Genomic DNA, 19,170 nt, shown 5'->3' with positions numbered 1-19,170 from the left:
TCTTCTTCTTCTTCTTCTTCTTCTTCTTCTTCTTCTTCTTCTTCTTCTTCTTCTTCTTCTTCTTCTTCTTCTTCTTCTTCTTCTTCTTCTTCTTCTTCTTCTTCTTCTTCTTCTTCTTCTTCTTCTTCTTCTTCTTCTTCTTCTTCTTCTTCTTCTTCTTCTTCTTCTTCTTCTTCTTCTTCTTCTTCTTCTTCTTCTTCTTCTTCTTCTTCTTCTTCTTCTTCTTCTTCTTCTTCTTCTTCTTCTTCTTCTTCTTCTTCTTCTTCTTCTTCTTCTTCTTCTTCTTCTTCTTATCCCGATCCTCGAAAAGTCTGGCATGGATTCCGAGCATCGGAGGTTGAAGGCCATAACTGCGAAAGAAAAGAGCGGTATTGTTAGTAAGGAATGAAAAGAACCCTAGAGAGGAAATTTATAGGGAGGTCTCTTAGCTTTCAGAGATGCGACTCCATTTAAAGCCGGAGTGATTCGCGGAAGCATTCACGTCGCGTTGGTCGCCCTGCATTCAAAGAGTATCTCCAAAACGAATATTTGATGAATCAAGGAAAATTAGGTAGGTCCATGCGAAAATAAAAAAGAGGGTTTTTAGTCTCGGAAAACATTTAGGGAAGGGGCTCAGGAACAAGCTCCTTCATCGCCGTTCGGGGTTCGAAGTGGACGCCTCGTTTTTGTCGTCCATGTCGGGTTCATTCTTCACGCGCTTCCAGGAGTTACTGTCCTCTTCCTCGTTGTCACCGTCTTCACTGTCAGACGGGATCACTTGAACTGGAGCGTTTACAGGACCGGGAACTTGGCCTCGAGCACGGAGGTACATCCGAAGCATGTGCGAGATCTTCGCCACGCAGTCGAAGTTCCTCCACTCCCACTGAAAAGGGTCGCTCTCCATGGCCCTTATCTTCCTCTCGATGCAAGCAATTTGGGCCTCAAGCGTTTGCCTCTTGAGGCCTAAACGCTGCCTTTCATCGCACAGGCGGCGATGCTTATCGACGACCTAAAGTACGAACTGGTTAGAAAACAAGTAGAACTCGTTCCGAAAAAGAGAACAAGAGAGGCTTTACCTTGTCCATAAAGTCGTATGCCTCCTTCTTTTCCTTCGAAGGAAAGTGGAAACAAGCGTGTGGAAAGAGGACGCCGGCGGGCTCGAAGCCATCGCCGGGCAAAAACAAGGGACTCCCGGGGTCATGGGGGCAGACGGTGGTTGCTCCTTCGCGTTCCATTCTATAGGTGTTGTTCAAGTAAATTTCTGCGAACATGTCTTTCGAGAGTTAAGAAAGTTTATGCCCTTATTTATAGTGATTTAGGGTTTTACTCGAAACCACAAAGTTAATAATTGTGGCATATCCGAATGAGTTTATCCATTTTTGGGATCGAGGAAAAGGCAATTATTGCCTTAGAAGCGTGACACTTTTCCAGATTTCCAAGGACAAAAAGGCAACTGTCACATTTAAGATAAGTGGGCCATTAAATGCAAAGTAAATAGTAAAGGCTCAGAGACCGCAAAAATAATCGAACTGACTAAACCCGAGTTGGGGAATTCGCGGATTCAAGTCCGCATTTTTAGGGATAGGTCTGATCAACCTACAAATACCGTAACTTGACCACATGGTTAAACAAAAACGCTATTTAAAGAGATGGACTTTGCAAATCCATACTCAAAATTAGCACAAGGAAAACCCTTTTGGGATCATAATCTTAAAGAAAAGGTTTAAAGCCTCCTCAGGCAAAGTATTTGTTTAAAGCCTACTTAGGCAGATAAAGTAATTCAAAAAGAAAAACAACAATAATGAATTTCGAGTTTAAGGGACAATCCCCACTACGGGTTCTTGGGTATCTCGGGTTCGGTTCAAACTGACTCAGGATCTGCGGCAGCTGTCTCAGTCTCACCCGGCTCGTCAGTAGCGGGCTGCTCGCCACAAATCACGGAGTCTGAACCATCATCATCCTCGATGACCACTGTCTCCGAGTTCGTGGATGGAGGAATTTCAGACGGGGTGATTATCGCCTCCAGAACTGATGATGGTGCAATAGGCACTTCGGGTTCCGCGGAACCGCTGACACCTGAGGCACTTATCTTGGATTAATATAAGAGTAATTCACTGTGGATCGATTTTTTTTTAAGAAAAAGGGAGAAGAGTTGGGATTTACCAGCCCAGTCTAAACCGGATTCACTCAAAGGAGGCGATTCGGTGAAGAACTCCTCGAACTGCTGGGGGTTGAACGATGAGGAAGGAAAGGCAGCTAAACGATTTTGCTTCTCTTCCAGGACGGCTTTCAACTCGTCCCTCTCTCGTTCTTCAGAAAAATCATATTCATGAGTTTGGTCAAAAAGGAGGAGATTACTCTCGTACTCCCTAACGTCAGATTCCAGCTCCGCTCCAGCCTTCTCGGTTTGGATGAAGACAATTGCCCCTTGGATCAATTCCATCCCGCGACCTTTCACCTCTTTCCTGGCCTTTGACGTCGACTTCGCCAACTCAGCATCCCGATAGTTGGCCACCCTATGTACTTAAGCTGCAATTTGGAGAGCTGGTTGGACAACTCTTACGCACTAGATTCGGATTTTGAAAGTTTGTCCCGGGAAGTTGAGAGTTCTTCTTGGACCTTGTCGTACCTTTGGTACTGCTACTGCAGCTTGCCGTTGGACTTCATGAGTTCGATGGAGAGGTTATCCAACTGATCCTCCAATTTCAGCCTAGCATCATTTGAAGAGCGGAGATCGGACTCAAGGGATGAAGACTTATCTCTCCACGCCATAACATCTTTTTCCTTGTCAAGCAGTAGCCTTTCATAGTACTCAATCATGTCGTTGAGTTCGCTGTTCGCCTGGATCAGATAATAACGAGAAGGGATTAGCGACAGAGTAAAGGAGCAAAGATTAAAAGGTTTATGGTGGGAAAAAGGAACTAACCCGAGATGAGTGATGGGCGTGGAGTAGGAATGGCTCGCGGATTGCGGGATGCCATCTATCGAAGGTTGGAAGGATGGTGTCTTTTCGGGTTTTGAAACATCGAAAGACGTTCCCCTCCGTTTTCATCGCTGTTTAAAAAAAAAGAGGTCGGACCGGTCGAAGGACGCTGAGTCAATAAGCAGAAATGGCAAAAAATGTGATAACAAAAAAAAATGGGAAGAAATTTCTAACCCGTGAGCGACTAGGTCTAAGGAACCAAAACAGCTTTAGTTCCGGCATCTCAGACCTCAGTTTCATCCCGCCGAGGGATAGCACTCCGCTCCGCTTTTTCCCCTCCTTATCCGGACGAGGGAGATATGGTGACTGGAGGAGGAGGACCCATAGATCGGGGTGGCGACGACGGTCGAGGAGAGCGGTCAGTTCGGGCCCTCGACTTGTCTCTTTTGGGGGAGGAGCTGCTGCGGGATGGTCTGTCTCTCTTCTTCCGAATCAGGTCAGCAATTGGCTCGCTGCTGAGTCCAGATCGGGAAGTGGGCCGAGGTGAGTCACGGCGAGGTGATCGCTCCTTGTGGGATGATCGGCTGCTATGACCTTCACGGTGAGGAGTGGGTCTGTAAGCACCGGCAGACCTTGCCCCTTCGGCACTGCGATCGTCGACTAACAGGGTTCTGCTGTATTCCTTCTTGTCGACTGTGGATTGGAGGAATGATATGTTCACCTCGCAAGCCTCCACAATCGACTTGGACATCGTCTTGCGACGAGCTGCGATGGTTCGAGCAGAAGTCCCTTTAGGTAAAGGAGGGGGCAGTGGCAGCTGGAGGAGATGTCCAGGGGGGCTCATCCTAAGCTTGTGGTTGGCTTCTATGAACCGGTCAAGAGTGAAGGAGTTCCATAGGGTTTCCCCTTCGATGACGATCTTGAAGAATTCGCCGAACTCAGCAGTAGGAAGGGTAGGTGCAATAAAAGCTGCGAAGTGGAAAATAGAAACTGGTCAGATAAGGCAAGAAGTAAATGAAGCTCATATGCATGAACTAATAACTACCGCGCTAAGTGGTCCACTGCGTGGGGAGCAAGTCCGCGAGGTTCCCGATCGAGGCAGGGCTCTTTTTAACTAGGAACCACGGGTGATGCCAATTCTCGTCTTTATTCGGAAGGTGCGAGATGAGATTTCTATTGGCGTTCAGATAAGTCGAGAAGTACCCGACTTTCTTCGAAGCACTCCTCACACTGAGAAGTTCGTTCAGTTTGGGAACCCCGATGACGTATCCGGCCTCAGCCGCAATAATGATAATTCCTAGAATAGTCCGGAGGAGGTTGGGGGTTAGCTGGGGTAAGGCGATTTCGAGGGCCGATAGGTAACGCACGAGGGCTTCGGGGAGAGGAAAAGTCAAGCCACACCCTTTGAAGTAAATCTCGTACACGCAAAAGAACCCAGGTCGGTGCTCCTCCGGTGATTCGGTAGGCTCCGACATCTGGAAATCCCTCATTACTTCGGCTGGAATCCGTTAGAGCTCTCCCAATCGATTAAGAGATTGGAGAGTGCATGTGGATTGATAGTGGGGACCGGCGATGTCATTCGGCCGGATGCAGAGGTCATTACTAGAGCCGGCGTCGTCAAAAGAGGGGGATTCAGGTCTTTCAATTTTGGAATTCATTGTGTAGAGAGTAGGAAGATTGAAGGTTCAGGGAAGAAAAGAACTTTGCTTTGAGAGAGAAGCATAAAAAATAAAATGACAAGCGAGCCAGTGATGATGACGGAACCGCCTTGGGAGTCGTGGGGGAAGTGGAAGAGTTTTCCCGCTTTAATAGTAAATAAATAATATACAGTCATAATTGCGACAGGTGTCACATCAGTAATTATGGAAAATTTCGAGATCAATGCAATCGCGTAATTTGGGCGGGAAATCAAAAGTATCATTTGGCGCAATCTTTGCCCTTATAGCATTAAAGCCTTCCGAACTGGGGTAACACTTCGAAAGACTTGGGGGGCTAATTGTTGGTGTCAGATCCCGCATCATGGGCTCGGATCCGGCCAAAGATTGCTACGTAGGTAAAAGAAGCCCATGAGAGAGAAAGCCCACAAGCATCCTCGAGGTGAGGGTATGGATGAGATGCTGGCCTACGAAGTGAGGGAGGAGTCGAAGTCAAGGATACCCGGATCGGAGAGGCCGAGTGGGCCGAAAGGTGAAGTCAAGAAGGCCCGAAGTGGATTCAAATTCGTACGTTCAAATAATTAATTCGAAGATTAGAAACGGATGCGTTTCTAATAGAATGATTGAAATTAAATAAGAATTAAATGAATTCTTTGGATATATATTGTGGGTCAAAGACCATGTAAAGACACACGCATTTTTTGGTGCAAATTAGCTATACATTTTTTTTTACAATACTCATAGTTTTCTCTATAATCATCTATTTACTTTCTAGTGTATTTGTCCTCAAGAGTAATCCTTCCCACTAAACAAATAAATACTTGAGTGTGAATCCGACATCTACAATACCCTGCACCTTATTTTTATCCGACCTAACCATGTGCCATATATGCTTGAACTGCCGGTTCTTTATAAACCAGCTCTTTTCTCTGTCGTTGAGCTTCTGCCCTATGACAGCCAGCGTGAAAGCAATGTTACACCTTGTATAAGTCTTCATAGTCTTTACATACTCTTTAGGAGTAAAGAAGAATCTCTCAGGCTGAAGAGGCATGGAATCCTCATCAGAATCCATCTCTATTTCCTACAATATTAATACAAAAAATTTAGTCCCAGAACATAGTTGTACGTATTGGTACTCTACTGTACTAAAACAAAATCAAACATCCACGTCTATTACTTACCTCATTATCAGACACAGGATCATTCGCCGATCAGTCCCCTTCATGTTCATCGTCACTATCCACATCAGCTGCAAACACTAAATGGTTTGGATCAGACTAATTTTGTGTTTTGGCAGCCCTTTCACTTCTAGAACTAGATCCTCCTCCTCTGGTAATAGCCATTTAATAAGTACCTACAACAAAAATTACAGATTCAATATCAAACATTTATAAAAAATCTCAAATTATCAAAGAAATAATTCAGATAAAGACACATCCGAATACAAACTCACAATCCACTCACACCCAAATACAAACTCACATGATCTTGTTATTATCTATCTACATAATTGTAAGAAATAAACACACATCCTTTAATTCCACGCATTTCAAATCCGATGAATCAAGTCTTACATCTTTCTAAAGAAAGAAATCCAAATATCAAAGACACACCATAAAATAAAGACACATTCCAGATTGAAATTCATAACCAAAAAGTACAACAAATCCAAAACCGAATCATCCATTTCACAACACAAAACCGAACACAATCCATCCGTTTCACAACACAAAACCGAACACAATCCATCCGTTTCACAACACAAAACCGAACACAATCCATTGCATATATGAATCAAACAAACAAATGACTGAGAATAGAGAATCTATACCTTACAAAGAGATGAACGTCGATTTGGAATGGATTTCAAAGAGAATTAGAAGAATGTGGATTTTGATCCGGAGAGAAGAGGGAAGACAAGGAAGTTTGCTGGCGAAAACGAGAGAAGAAACGATTTCAGATGACAACGACGGAGGTTCTCCGACAGAATCGACGTTCTTCTTTGAGATAGTTGAAAGAAAAAAATGAGTTATTAGGGTTGAGAATTGGGGAATGAAAGGAAAAATTGGAGCCCGACCCTATATAAGTGGATCTAGATCCAAACTATGGTTGGGTATGTAATTACGCGAAAAGCCCACATTGTTTTGGTCTTTTACCATTTTTCTGAAGTAAATTTAAAAAGAAAACAAATTCTTCTTATAACGGGGGCCAACGAGAAATTGAATCGAGCTGGGGGGCGAGCGAGGTTAAAATCCTTCATTAGTCGACGGAAACACATTCCCTGCTCATAAGACAATTTCTCGTAATTAAGAGTGGCCTTTGGTTTTTTAAGCTTCCAATTAAAGAAAACTAAAAACCCTAAAATTACCAATTGAGATAGCTTACCATTTTGCAAGGAGTATGAAGGCAAAGAAGAAGAAGAGTCATAGAATCTCTGCTTCTCGAAGTAATATATTTGGCGATATTTAACCAAGAGGTTCACCGTCTTCATCGTTGGTTTCAAGGAGAATTCATGTCTTTTCACTGCAAAAGCGCAGATGATGACGAGCACTTTTTGGATCTGAATCTCTTGATTCCATGTAATTAATTAGCGAACGGAGATATTCAGATTGTGACTCGATCAATTTCGATCTCGTTCGTCACAACTTCGATTATTTCTAGAATGATGGATCTAAGATCGGAGAAAGAGAGAGATCTGAGAAAGAGAAGTAGGAAGAGAGGCGGTTGGCTTTAACAGAGGAAAAGCAAGTTGTTTGGCTGAGATAGAAGGAGAGAATAGGTTTTTTTATTTTTGTTCAAGTAATTTTTTTTTTGGTCTCCAAAATATATTAAGAAACGTAACAGCGGCGGTAATAGTGTTATTGTGGTAAAAGTATTAGCGCCTATGACAAAAATTCGTTTTCCGCTTAGTGAAATTTTGGTTTAGCATTTTAATAGTGTTATGGTAGAGAAGTCCAATTTGGTAAAAGTATTAGCGCCTATCCTTTCGATTTAATGCCTCTACCTTTGAGTGTAAGAACAAGTTTAGATGGGAAAACGAAAGCCGAAACGGTGCAGCAAATCCATGAGAAAGATAGGAAAAATATTGAGGAGAAAACAAAGAAGTATGTGGAACAAGCGAACAAGGGCCGGCGACACATGGTCTTTGAAGAAGGCGACCAAGTGTGGATTCACTTAAGGAAGGAACGATTCCCAGCCGAAAGACGTAGCAAATTGATGCCGAGAATCGACGGGCCGTTCACCATTACAAAAAGGATCAATGATAACTCTTATCAAATTGATGTTCGAGGTAAGTATAATATAAGTTGGAGCTTAAATGTTTCTCATTTATCTCCTTTTCTTGTAGATGAAACAGATTTGGGGGCAAATCTTTTTCAAGAGGGAGGGCATGATATGACCATCGCCGGACAAGACTTGGAACTTGAACCAATGGAGCAGCTTGTAGCTGATAACACTGTATTTTACTCATTTTAGGCATGTGTTTATCATCATTTACCTTAGTGATCACTCATTTTTTCATATTATTTTGCATCACATTTAGCTTATTTTGCACACTTAGGCATTTAGGATCATCTTGCATACATATTGCATGTTTTGGTGTGTTTTAAGGTGCAGAAGGAGCTTACAAGGAATCTACTCGACCCTCTACTCTATCAAACCAGCAGCAGCAGAGCATTCTGCTCGACCAGTTTACTCGATCCAGACAGCTACAGAGGAGGCATTAGATTCTACTCGACCAGTTTACTCGATCCAGGCAGCTATAGAGGAGGCAGCAGATCTACTCGACCAGTTTACTCGATCCAGGCAGTTACAGAGAAGGCAGCAGACTCTACTCGACCAGTTTACTCGATCAAGGGCAACCCACTCTACAAGACTTGTTGATCATTCAAAGCGTCTTCTGATCCTCCTCATTCCCTACTCAACCAGACATCTGAGCATAATAATAGGAGAGGAAGAAGCAACTACTCGACCAATTGATCACTCAGAGAATGGAGGCAGAGGCGCAGACTTTGCAGCACCCTCTTTACTCGATCCCCAAGATCGAGCACTCCTCCAAACCGCCTCAAGTCTCTTATCTTCTAGTCAATATAGGGTTTTCAATATTTTAGTATAAATAGATCACTTTGGGATTTGTCCAAGGGATCTAGCTTTTATCTCTTAGTTTTTCTTTGTGTTCTTGAATCTTCAAACTTAATTACTCTTAATCTATTTCGTTTTTGCATTTTGTTCAAACTTTCACTTATGATTTCTCCTTTTCCGAGTTTTCTTGGAGCTTGTTCCAAGGCTATAAGATGAAGGTTCCACCTTTCCATGGGTAGAATGATCCGGATGCCTATTTGGATTGGGAAAAGAAAATGGAACTTGTATTCAATTGTCAAAACAACACTGACCTTAACCGCGTGAAGGTCGCTGCAACCAAATTTTACGACTATGCTCTTAGTTGGTGGGATTAGATCGTCACTACAAGGCGGCGTAATGGAGCATATCCTATTGAGACATGGGAAGGGTTGAAGCTTCTCATGAGGCGTAGGTTTGTGCCAAGCCACTATCATCGTGAACCTCATTCCAAGCTTCGAAAGCTCATCCAAGGAACTCCATTTTAGCTTTACTTGAAACTGTAATAATGTTGCGTTGGATGTGATCTTCATCAAGAAGATTATAAATCTCTACAAGGTCTGGAATTGTTTTCTTCATAAAGATTTGACTGTGAATCGTTGAGTATGATTCATTCAAGCCTGCAAGAAACTTCACAATCTTTGCACAATCTTTGCAGCATTCATAGTTCGGACAAGTTTTAACACAAGTAGCGTGATAACATCGTATTTTTGCCCACTTTTACTATATTTTTATTAGGTTTTCCATGGAGATATCAAAAGTTAAAGGACACTTCATGACATATTTCGAGTATTTGAGCTTCAAGGAAGATTTATGAGTTTTCATGCAAAAAGGAGAAGAAGTCGACCAAAATCCGTTTCAAGACAGTTTCTGTGCCTCAGATGTTTGACATCCGGACAAGGTCTTTCCGATATTGGCATGAGAGTATCTTGGTGTCATTAGAAATCTAGAAGAGTCAAGCTTAACCTAAAGGTCGAATCGAAGCAATCCATGAAGCCGTTTAGAAGTTATGGTCCAAAGAGTGAAGACATGTCCTAAATTCGCGGTTTTGAAAATGATCAATTTAAAAACGCCGGCTATGGTGACTTGGACCCGGGGGTCCCCTCGAATTTACACCAACCACTAGGGCGCACAACCACTCCTTCCCTTCCTCTTGCGGCCGACTTCCAGCATCCCTACGAAGCCCAAGAACTTGGCCCATCATTTACTAATCAACGGAAAAATGTTTCTACCCTTTGACCATATGAAGTCTAGGGGAAACCCTAGAACCACCAACAAAATCAGGCTGCCTCCTGCGCCTCCCACTGCCTAAAAGTCGCCCCTCTCTTGTTCTTCATTAGTTCTCTCTTTTCTGTTCAATTTCTATTCTCTACTTGAAAATGGAAGAAGATTTATCAAGCTTTGGATTTCCAAAGAAGATCTCTAAACCCTTTTCTATACTCACTCTTTTTTATGCAATTTCTTATTCATATGATGTTGTGTTCTTTGAATATGTGTGAGTAGATCTCTAGTTAAGTTTTAGGGGGGTTTCGAAGGGCGTTCATGGGGACTTTAGAACTGATTTACGTTGGTGGTTTATATGGTTTTGTTTGATCGTTTACACTATTCTTTTTAGTTGAGTTTAATCGTAATGCATGTATGTCCGGAACGCCACGTAGTACATGAGCTTAGGTATTTTATACTTCGTAGAATCTTGTATATTTGCCTTAACTAGCTCAACGGTTATCTAAGAAACTTTAACCGTTGCACGCCCGCTGAGTGATAGGGACTTACGGACTAGAATCGAATATGAACTTAATACTTTGATCTTGTATTTTGAAACCATATTCGCACCTACTTGCCGTTAGGGAAACTGAGTACGCAAAATATTAGTGAGAATAATCGGCTTTCACCTACTAGCCGTTAGGGTTAGCTGGTCTTGATAGAATTTCGTATGTCCAAGAATTTGGAAGTAAACAAACCTAACCATGTTATCACCTTAATTGAAATCTATACCCTTACATTGAACCATGATGCCTGGAGAAAACGCCCAATGACCTAGCATTTCGTTTTACTTGTTTTACACCGCTCTTTTTATCGCCTTCTACTTTCATTGCCTTTTCTTTAGTTTCGTTTTATCGCTTTTTTCTTACTTTCTCTGCATTCTTTACTTATTCTCACTGCATACAACAACCTCCACTCTTTCGTTTGTCTTGATCCAGGTTACCTAACTTGAATTCTTCCTTGTAGCTACACTCCCTGTGGATTAGATCCTCAAATACTACTCCGATATACTGTGCACTTGCAGTAGTCGTGTGGTCTTTTAGGTAAAAGCCTGAGGCGAAATAAAACAAGCATCATAGCTTCATCCAAATCATCCCATAAAGTCTTCAAGGCAATATAATACTCAGAAAGACTGTTGATCCTTGTTGTAAGTTCCAAATTTGTTGTGTCAATTGGTAAGAACTTGGAAGATAGGTGATATGAAATCTTGAGGTCAAATCTTTCCAAGTTTCAGCACCATCATTAAAACGCAGAATACTCTTGTAAATCTCCTTAGTAACAGAATTCAATAACCAAAACTTGACCATACTATTGCATCGTGACCAAACTCTAAAGCTAGGATCAGATTTAGAAGGTCTTCTTAAGGTTCCGTCAACAAAATCAAACTTGTTCTTAGCATCTAAGGCAACAAACATCGCAATTTTCCAAGAAGAGAAGTTTGAGCCATTAAGTACCTCGGAAACAATTGTTTTTCCTGGATTATCGCCATTCGATAACGCATATGGAGTCTAATGAGAATCGTTGAAATTGAATTCAGGAATCGTCGGTCTTGTTTGTGAAATTCTATTGAAATGGAAAATAAATTGGTGGAATTGGTGGAATTGGTGGAATCGGGGAAGAAATTGGTGCAATCGGTGAAGATGAAGTTCTATTTTGAATCTTCTAATCTGATTCTTTGCTCGATCTTCTTGGACGACGTCATAATCGTTTAACGGAAACCATCGCAAGATCTAAAGTTTTCACAGCTGGTTTTGAGATGATTCAATCGGATTTTTGATGATGAAACGGAAGAATCTAAGAGCTCTATGAAAGAAAAACTCGATGATCAGAGAATCAGTCGAGCTTTGGAGGTCAACGCTCTGATACCATGTTAGATGAAGAGAAGATCGAATAACAAACATAGAATCTAACAAACTTTCTGTTATTTCTCTTGAGTATTGATCACAGTCAAAGATTCTATTTATAGTGGAGTGTTCCGGTTATCACACTTGATTTCCCGGATTACACTAACCACATTTCTATACCAATATCTGTGATGATTCCAGCTTTCACTAATTAGATTGATACAACAATCCATAACAAAAACAGAGATTGGAATCAAGATTAAGTGATGGTTTTATCGTTCCAGTGACAATCATAAGGCCGCACAAACTCACCACGACGAAAGTCTTCGGTGACTTGGGTGGTGTTATAACAGGCCACAAACGAGGTTCGAGTTAGGACTCGATCAAACCTATGAGAAATTGAGACTCAAAACCAGGATGCGAGGCTTACGGTGTAACTTGATGGCCAACCATTTTTGAGGCTTGTTTTGAGGCTTGTGTCTTTCTTTTATACACTCGTGGGAATCATAGGGTTTGGTTCAGGTTTAATCCAAAAATTTGGATCGTTACAATTCTTCCTAACTACAATGGAATTCGTCTCCAAATTTGATTTGTCACCTTGTTCTTCACTTTTGTCCTTCAAAAGATCTGGGTAGTCCACCTTCATCTGTTTTTTTTATTCCCAAGTCTCATCTCGAATCCCGTCTCTTTCCCAACATACTTTCATTTACTTTATGATCTTCCCTTGATCTTCTGTTTCTTGACGGTCCAAAATTTCCACGGGTCTACTTAAAGTAGTCAAGTTCCAATTTAAATCAGCATGTGGGTTTGGCAATCCGCTATGTAACATCATGGAAGCTTGATAGCTCTAGGGGTAATGCCAAATGATAAGCTACAGCCCCAATCCGCTATGTAATGACATAGGACCCCATATATATTGGCTTAAGCTTTCTCAACTTTCTTGTTTTATATGCTCCACTAAATATCCTCATTTTCAAGTAAACTACAACTTCCAAATCCTTCCTACGCTTGTCGGCATAACTCTTATGTCTGTCATGGGCTTCCTTTAGCCTATCTCGAAACAAATCCACATGCTTTATAGTCTCTTTGACCATTTCTGGCTCTAGCTTTTTACGCTCCCTAACTTCAGTCCAATAGAGTGGGGTACGACATGGCCTACCATATAGAGCCTCATATGGTGGCATTCATATACCGGAGGGATAACTGTTGTTGTACGCAAATTCCACCAATGGTAGGTACTTTAGCCAATTTTCTTCCCAGTATAGTACACAAGCCCTCAACATGTCTGTTTGTCTGAGGATGGTATGCAGTACTGAGACGTACCTTTCTTCCCAAAGCCTTTAGGAAAGCCTGCCAGAATATAGATGTAAATTTTAGATCTCAATGACACAATGCTTACTGGCACCTGATGCTTTTAAACAATCTTGTCTAGGTACAACTGGGCTAAGATATTTGCACTGTCTGTTTTCTTAATGGCCAAGAACTGAGCTGTGTTGGTGAGTCGGTCCACGATCACCCAAATAGCATTCTTGCCGCCAGTAGTCGTTGGAAGCCCTGTAATAAAATTCATTGTTATCATATCCCATTTCCACTCTTGTAGAGGTAAATTCTAGAGTAAACCACTCAGAACCTTATTCTCTATTTTTACTTACTGACAAGTCTGACACTTCGATACCCAAGCAGCCACATCACGTTTCATATTATTCCAATTGTAATACCGCTTTAGATCGTGGTACATACTAGTCGTCCTAGGGTGAACTAAGAACCGCGAACTATGAGCCGTTGCCAAGATCGCATCCCTTAGACCCTTATCACCTGGCACCCGAACTCGGCTTTTATACATGAACATACCATTCTCCACAGTGTGGAATCCCTCAACTTTGTTTTCCATCGCCTTTTTCAAATCGGCATCAAATTTTTGTGCTTCCTGGATTCTCCACAATAAGTCTGCCTGATTCACATCTTCTAATCCAACAACGTCTTCTTAAGCTGAGGTCGCACAAATAATCAGAGAAAATATGTGTCTTCTAGATCTCGTATCTCTTTCTCACTAGAGACATCACTTCTACGCCTACTCAAGGTATCATCAAACTGATTAGCCTTTCCTGGACGGTAGGCAATATCCAAGTCATAATTTGCTAACAATTCCATCCATCTCCTCTACCTGAGATTAAGGTCTGATTGAGTGAAGATATACCTCAGACTTTTATGGTCTGTAAATAATTGAACCTTCTTCTCATCGAGGTATGCTCGCAAAATCTTTAAAGCAAAGACTACAGCTGCTAACTCTAAATCATTAGTAGGATAATTAACCTCGTGTCGTCTCAGCTGTCTCGACGCAGAAGCGATAACCCTCTCACCTTGCATCAACACACACCCTAATTCAATTCCCGATGCGTCTATATACACCACATAAGGTACCCATGTCTTTGGTACTACGAGTATTCGTATTTCTGTCAAATACCCCTTTAACTTTTGAAAGCTGTTCCCACACACTTCAGTCCATTTGAACTTCACATCCTTCCCAGTGAGTCGAGTCATTGGCTTAGCTATGCTAGCAAATCCCTCTATGAACTTTCGATAGTAACCTAACAATCCCAAAAAACTACGGACCTCAGTAGCGCTCTTAGGTGTTGGCCAACTAGTTATGAAGACTATCGTTTCCTGATCTACTAGAATCCAATCTTCCTCTACCAAAAACTGCACTTACTTAACTTTCCATACAATTGTTGTTCTCGCAGCTTATCCAATACAACTCAAAGGTGTTTCTCGTGTTCCTCATGGCGTTTAGAGTAGATCAAAATTCATCGATGAATACTATCACACACTTATCCAAATACTCACGATAGATATTATTCATCATCTTCATAAAAGCAGCTAGCACATTGGTTAACCCAAACGACATTACTAAAAACTCGTAGTGTCCATACCTAGTCCGAAAAGCAGTCTTGCGAATATCATCCTCGATAATCGAAATCTGATGGTATCAAGATGCTCCTTGCAGCTGGTCCAATAACTCATCAATTCGTGGCAGCTGATACTTATTCTTAATGGTCATCTTGTTCAACCCTCGGTAATCAATGCAAATTCTAAAACTACCATCTTTCTTTTTTACAAATAGCACAAATGCTCCCCACGGTGAACTACTCGGTCAAATAAATCCTTTATCTGTAAGATCCTCCAACTAGCTCTTCAATTCTGCCATTTCTACAGGCGCCAATCGGTAAGGTGCTTGAGATACAGGTGTCGTCCCTGCTTCCAATTCGATTGTGAAAGCATCTCCTCTACTCGGTGGCGGTCCCTTTAAGAACTCAAAAACATCTACATATTCAGCCACTATAGGAATTTCACTTACTCCTATATCCATGTCCTCCCGTGCTACAGAAATAGTCGCAAGGAAAGCGTCATTCCCTTTTTCTATCAACTCCTCTACTTTCATCATCGATATGATTGAGAACCCTTCACCCCTTTTTACACCTTGAAACACTAACTTCCCCTCAGGCCTTTCAAAATTAACACGAGCCCGATGGTAGTCCAAATTAACTAGGTGCTTTTTTAACCATTTCATTCCAAGGATCACGTCATAATGACTAACCTCTGCTTCTGCTAGATTACCAAGCAACACTTCTCCATTTATCACGATAGGTATATCTCGATGAACCCCAATAGTCTATACTTTTTCTTTACCAAGAGTACCAATCTTCGTAGCTTTCGGAACAAATTCTCCTTAAAAAGCCCAACACTTAACCACTCCTGGCTTTACACAAATGAGGATAACACCACTATCAAATAGTGTGTAAGCATTCCAGCCTCCCACTAAAACAAATCCTACACGGTTATTTTATTACTAAGCAAAACAATTCACACGCAATAAATTTTATAACTTACTAATCAAAAGGCAAAATAATTCTAGATCAAAATAACATTTACGTACCTACGATCGGGTCTGTCTCATCCTCATGCTCTCCAGCCATCATCACACGCGGTCCAACGTTTTAGCGCTTTAGAGGGGGTGGAAAATTCTCTCTAGGGCGATTCTCAGCTTGTTGTCGCCCAATCTTGCGAGGGCAATATCTTGAAACATGCTGTTGTCGACCGCACTCATAACAACTCCTATTGGTTACACCTCGAGGGCAATCTCTATGAAGATGCCTTACGTGATTGCACCCAAAACATGTCGGTGGAGTTCTCACATTTGTTGTATCCCATGTTCACTTGTTCGAGTTCGGTCCTTTTGTAGCTTTTGCCTGGGCTGCCATGTTCTGACTCATCTCTTTTTCTAACCCAACCTCCAAATTAGCCGCTTTTTCAACCATGTTTGGGTAATAGTTCATCGCACAACGATTCTAGAGTTCAATCCTCATTCCCCTAATAAACATGCGAACAAGCTCTTTCTCATCCAACGTTCAGCTTGAAAACCTTCTCAATCGGTCAAACTCTACCTCATACTCCTTAACGGTCATATTTCCCTGACAAAGGTTTGAGAACTCGTGCTCCATCCAGTACATTGCCTCCCTAGGAAAATACTTCCTTGAAAATTTTGCATTGAAATCCTCCCAAGTCTACTCATATTGTTCACGCGTCTGGCCTACAATCTTATCCCACCATACCTGAGCTTCATCCTTCAAGGACTGAATTGCTAACTTCTTGTGGTACGCTTACGGACACCTAACATAATCCAGATTTCTTTCCCATTTCTTCCTCCAGTTATCCGCAGCAATAGGGTCAGACTTACCACCGAAGAACTCCATGCCCACGTCTTTTAAATACTTGATGGCATCCAAGTACGTCGTCCCTTGGACATGAGCCTGCATAGGATGCGGCGGAGGCGGAGGTGGATAGTGAGGCGGAACTACCATATCCGGTTCACGCTGTGGAGCATTCACCTCTGGTTCTCCTCTCATAGCTGGCTCCCTCCTCATGAATTCCTGGAACCTACAGAATTCCTCAAACATAGCCATCTCATTGGCCGTAGGGACATTCACTGGTGGTTGTCTGGTTGGGGCCACAACCTCTAAATTTTCATCATGTACACTCTCATCAGAGATCGATGGGTTCACAGTCCTCTCTCTTGGCTGTCTAGTATCTCTTGCTCCTCTCCCACATTTTGGCGGCATCTGAACACATGAAATAAAGTAAATCAGGACTGCCTACCAGGACAACACCGGTTTGACATAACCTAGAGCTCTGATACCAAAATTGTAACATGCGGTTTTACTTCGATAACAAGACATGTCACGAGATATCTTATATTTTAAGTAATTTATTCTTAAACGAAAATAACTAACATCTTTCTATAAATTCAACTTAAACGTCTTTCAATCCCTAAACTGAATAAATATTCTAAAACATCCAAATAATAGAATAATGAAATTGATACTCTCAAATTCAACACCAACTAACAAACTCCAACAACTACTCCTCACCATTATCTGCGAGACAAAAAGAGGGATGAGCAATCTAAGATAAGTCTTAGGACTCACGAATTTTCCATATAGAAACATACCTAGCATCACAAAGTATAAACCTAAGACAAGCAATCAATAACGTGTCATAAACACGACACATCAAATAAATGAGACTACGTCCCATAACCACTACCACAATGGCAGACAGGATACGAACGTATAACACACATCGTCTACTCGTACATAAAGGATACCTCGTGCGTTAGCACTTCTTCCGTGCAACCGGATCCCTCGTGGCTCTTGCACTTCTTTCATGCACTTCACACTCGCTGGCTCGTCAGCCATCCTGATCTATCCACGTCTATAGACCATCACACAACTACAAGGATTTCTCCTTGTAGGACTTTCTATCGCACAATATTTCCTCATACAAATAATTTATTATTACCACACAAATATGCATTTCACGAATCACGCAACGCATATTAAAATATTCATTTTTATTTTGTTTCCAAGATTCTAGTTCTTTTTCTTCATACTTTAATAATAATAATATATTTATATACTTATAAAATATTAATACACATTGATAAGTGTGCATTTTACATGTTTTGAGCATTCATTTGTCATCACTTTAGCATCATATCACCATTGTTTTATACCATTTCTCATCATTTGTCATCACTTTACATGTTTAGGATAGTTTTGCATGCATGTTGAATATATGTGTTGTTTTCATGTGATTTGGAGCTGTTGACGAGCTAATTGGAAGAAGTGGACTTGATCTTATAAATATACTCGACCCCGATGCCGAGTACTGCCATGCTGGACTTTCTGAAGTACTCGGTCACCGCCTCCGTAGCACATCACTCGACCGCAACACTCTGGATCACCACACGACCCCCTTGTCGAGTAGATGGCATCACCACTTCTCACCACCACTCGACCCCTTGGTCGAGTAGATGAACCCATCATATCACATCACCACTCGACCCCCTGGTCTAGTACCACCATCACCTTCACTCGATCTCCCACTCGATTACATGGTCGAGTCCCTTCATCATCGCACACTCGACCAATCACTCTACCACAAAGTCGAGTACCACCATCTTCCACCACTCGACATCATACTCGACTGCCAGCTTCAGAGTCTTCTCCATTATGCACTCAACTAAACAATCAAGCACAAGGAAGAGAAGAAGACTCCAACCAATCACTCGACCAACTGGGTCGAGTGCCGTTCTTAAATCCGTCCCAATACTGTGTCGTTTTGAGCATTAGTGTTTGGGAATATTTCGCTATAAGTAGCTTCTACTTTACATTTTTTGGAAAAAGGTTTCTTTCCGCATACACTGTGTGTTCTTGACATTTTGTAATCACGACTTCTCTTAGTCTATTCAGTATTTGCTTTTCATTCAGTAAGTTGTTCTTCCTATTATCATTTCGCTATTACTCTGTTGCTATCATGTTTTCATTCTTATCATCGTTTATGCTTTCTACAATGATGTGTGAGTAGTGACTAGGTTTCTTAGGATGTGTTAGAGTAGTTAGAATCCTCAGTATACTAGGTGGTTGAGTTTGATTTATAGATCCCTTATGGATTAGTTGTTCTTAATGCCTATTGCTTTCTAATCAACTGAAATTTGAGCCCAGACATTTCCGCACCCAAAAGGTGTTAGATGAAATGTCTGAACCACTAATTCCAGAGATTCGTGGCTCTGTACCAAGGTATTGGTTACATGGAGCGTTTTGGCTTTAACTTGTTGATTCTTAATGCATGTTAAGTTAGCTCTTGTCAATGGTGATTGTGGTTTAACTTGAGGGTCTATTTTGCGGTGGCACTTAGATTTGGTTATCGAACTTATTTTCTCGGGATAATTTATTGAGCATGTCAATCACCTATAAACTGAGAAAACGAAACTACTCAATTATCCCATCCTTGAGAATTCCTCATCTAATTGATTTCTTTGTTTACTATGTTA

The 19,170-nt window shown here is 41.6% G+C and overlaps 1 non-coding gene and 5 pseudogenes across 6 annotated transcripts; 2 read left to right on the top strand and 4 right to left on the bottom strand.

Annotated features, from left to right (window-relative positions):
• Nucleotides 1–113: 113 nt before the first annotated feature.
• Nucleotides 114–4,992, bottom strand: AT4G06597 (annotated as a pseudogene). Its single transcript has one exon.
• Nucleotides 4,993–5,478: 486 nt separating this feature from the next.
• Nucleotides 5,479–6,565, bottom strand: AT4G02865. Its single transcript, NR_143979.1, has 3 exons — nt 6,389–6,565; nt 5,739–5,911; nt 5,479–5,638 (listed from the first exon to the last, which is right to left on the bottom strand). It is a non-coding gene; the product is annotated as an uncharacterized misc_RNA (transcript).
• Nucleotides 6,566–7,551: 986 nt separating this feature from the next.
• AT4G06596 lies at nt 7,552–9,117 on the top strand (annotated as a pseudogene; the record flags this gene model as incomplete). The annotated part of the gene is made up of 1 exon: nt 7,552–9,117.
• Nucleotides 9,118–9,152: 35 nt separating this feature from the next.
• Nucleotides 9,153–11,483, bottom strand: AT4G06595 (annotated as a pseudogene; the record flags this gene model as incomplete). The annotated part of the gene is made up of 1 exon: nt 9,153–11,483.
• A 707-nt stretch (nt 11,484–12,190) lies between these two features.
• On the bottom strand, nt 12,191–16,870 carry AT4G06594 (annotated as a pseudogene; the record flags this gene model as incomplete). The annotated part of the gene is made up of 1 exon: nt 12,191–16,870.
• Nucleotides 16,871–17,878: 1,008 nt separating this feature from the next.
• Nucleotides 17,879–18,605, top strand: AT4G06633 (annotated as a pseudogene; the record flags this gene model as incomplete). Its single annotated transcript has 1 exon — nt 17,879–18,605.
• Between the last annotated feature and the right edge of the window lie 565 nt (nt 18,606–19,170).

The sequence above is a fragment of the Arabidopsis thaliana genome, chromosome 4 (assembly GCF_000001735.4).
Source record: "Arabidopsis thaliana chromosome 4, partial sequence".
NCBI classification, from domain to species: domain Eukaryota; kingdom Viridiplantae; phylum Streptophyta; class Magnoliopsida; order Brassicales; family Brassicaceae; genus Arabidopsis; species Arabidopsis thaliana.
The sequence above is the reverse complement of the archived record's forward strand: the minus strand, read 5'-3'. Positions and strand labels throughout refer to the sequence as shown.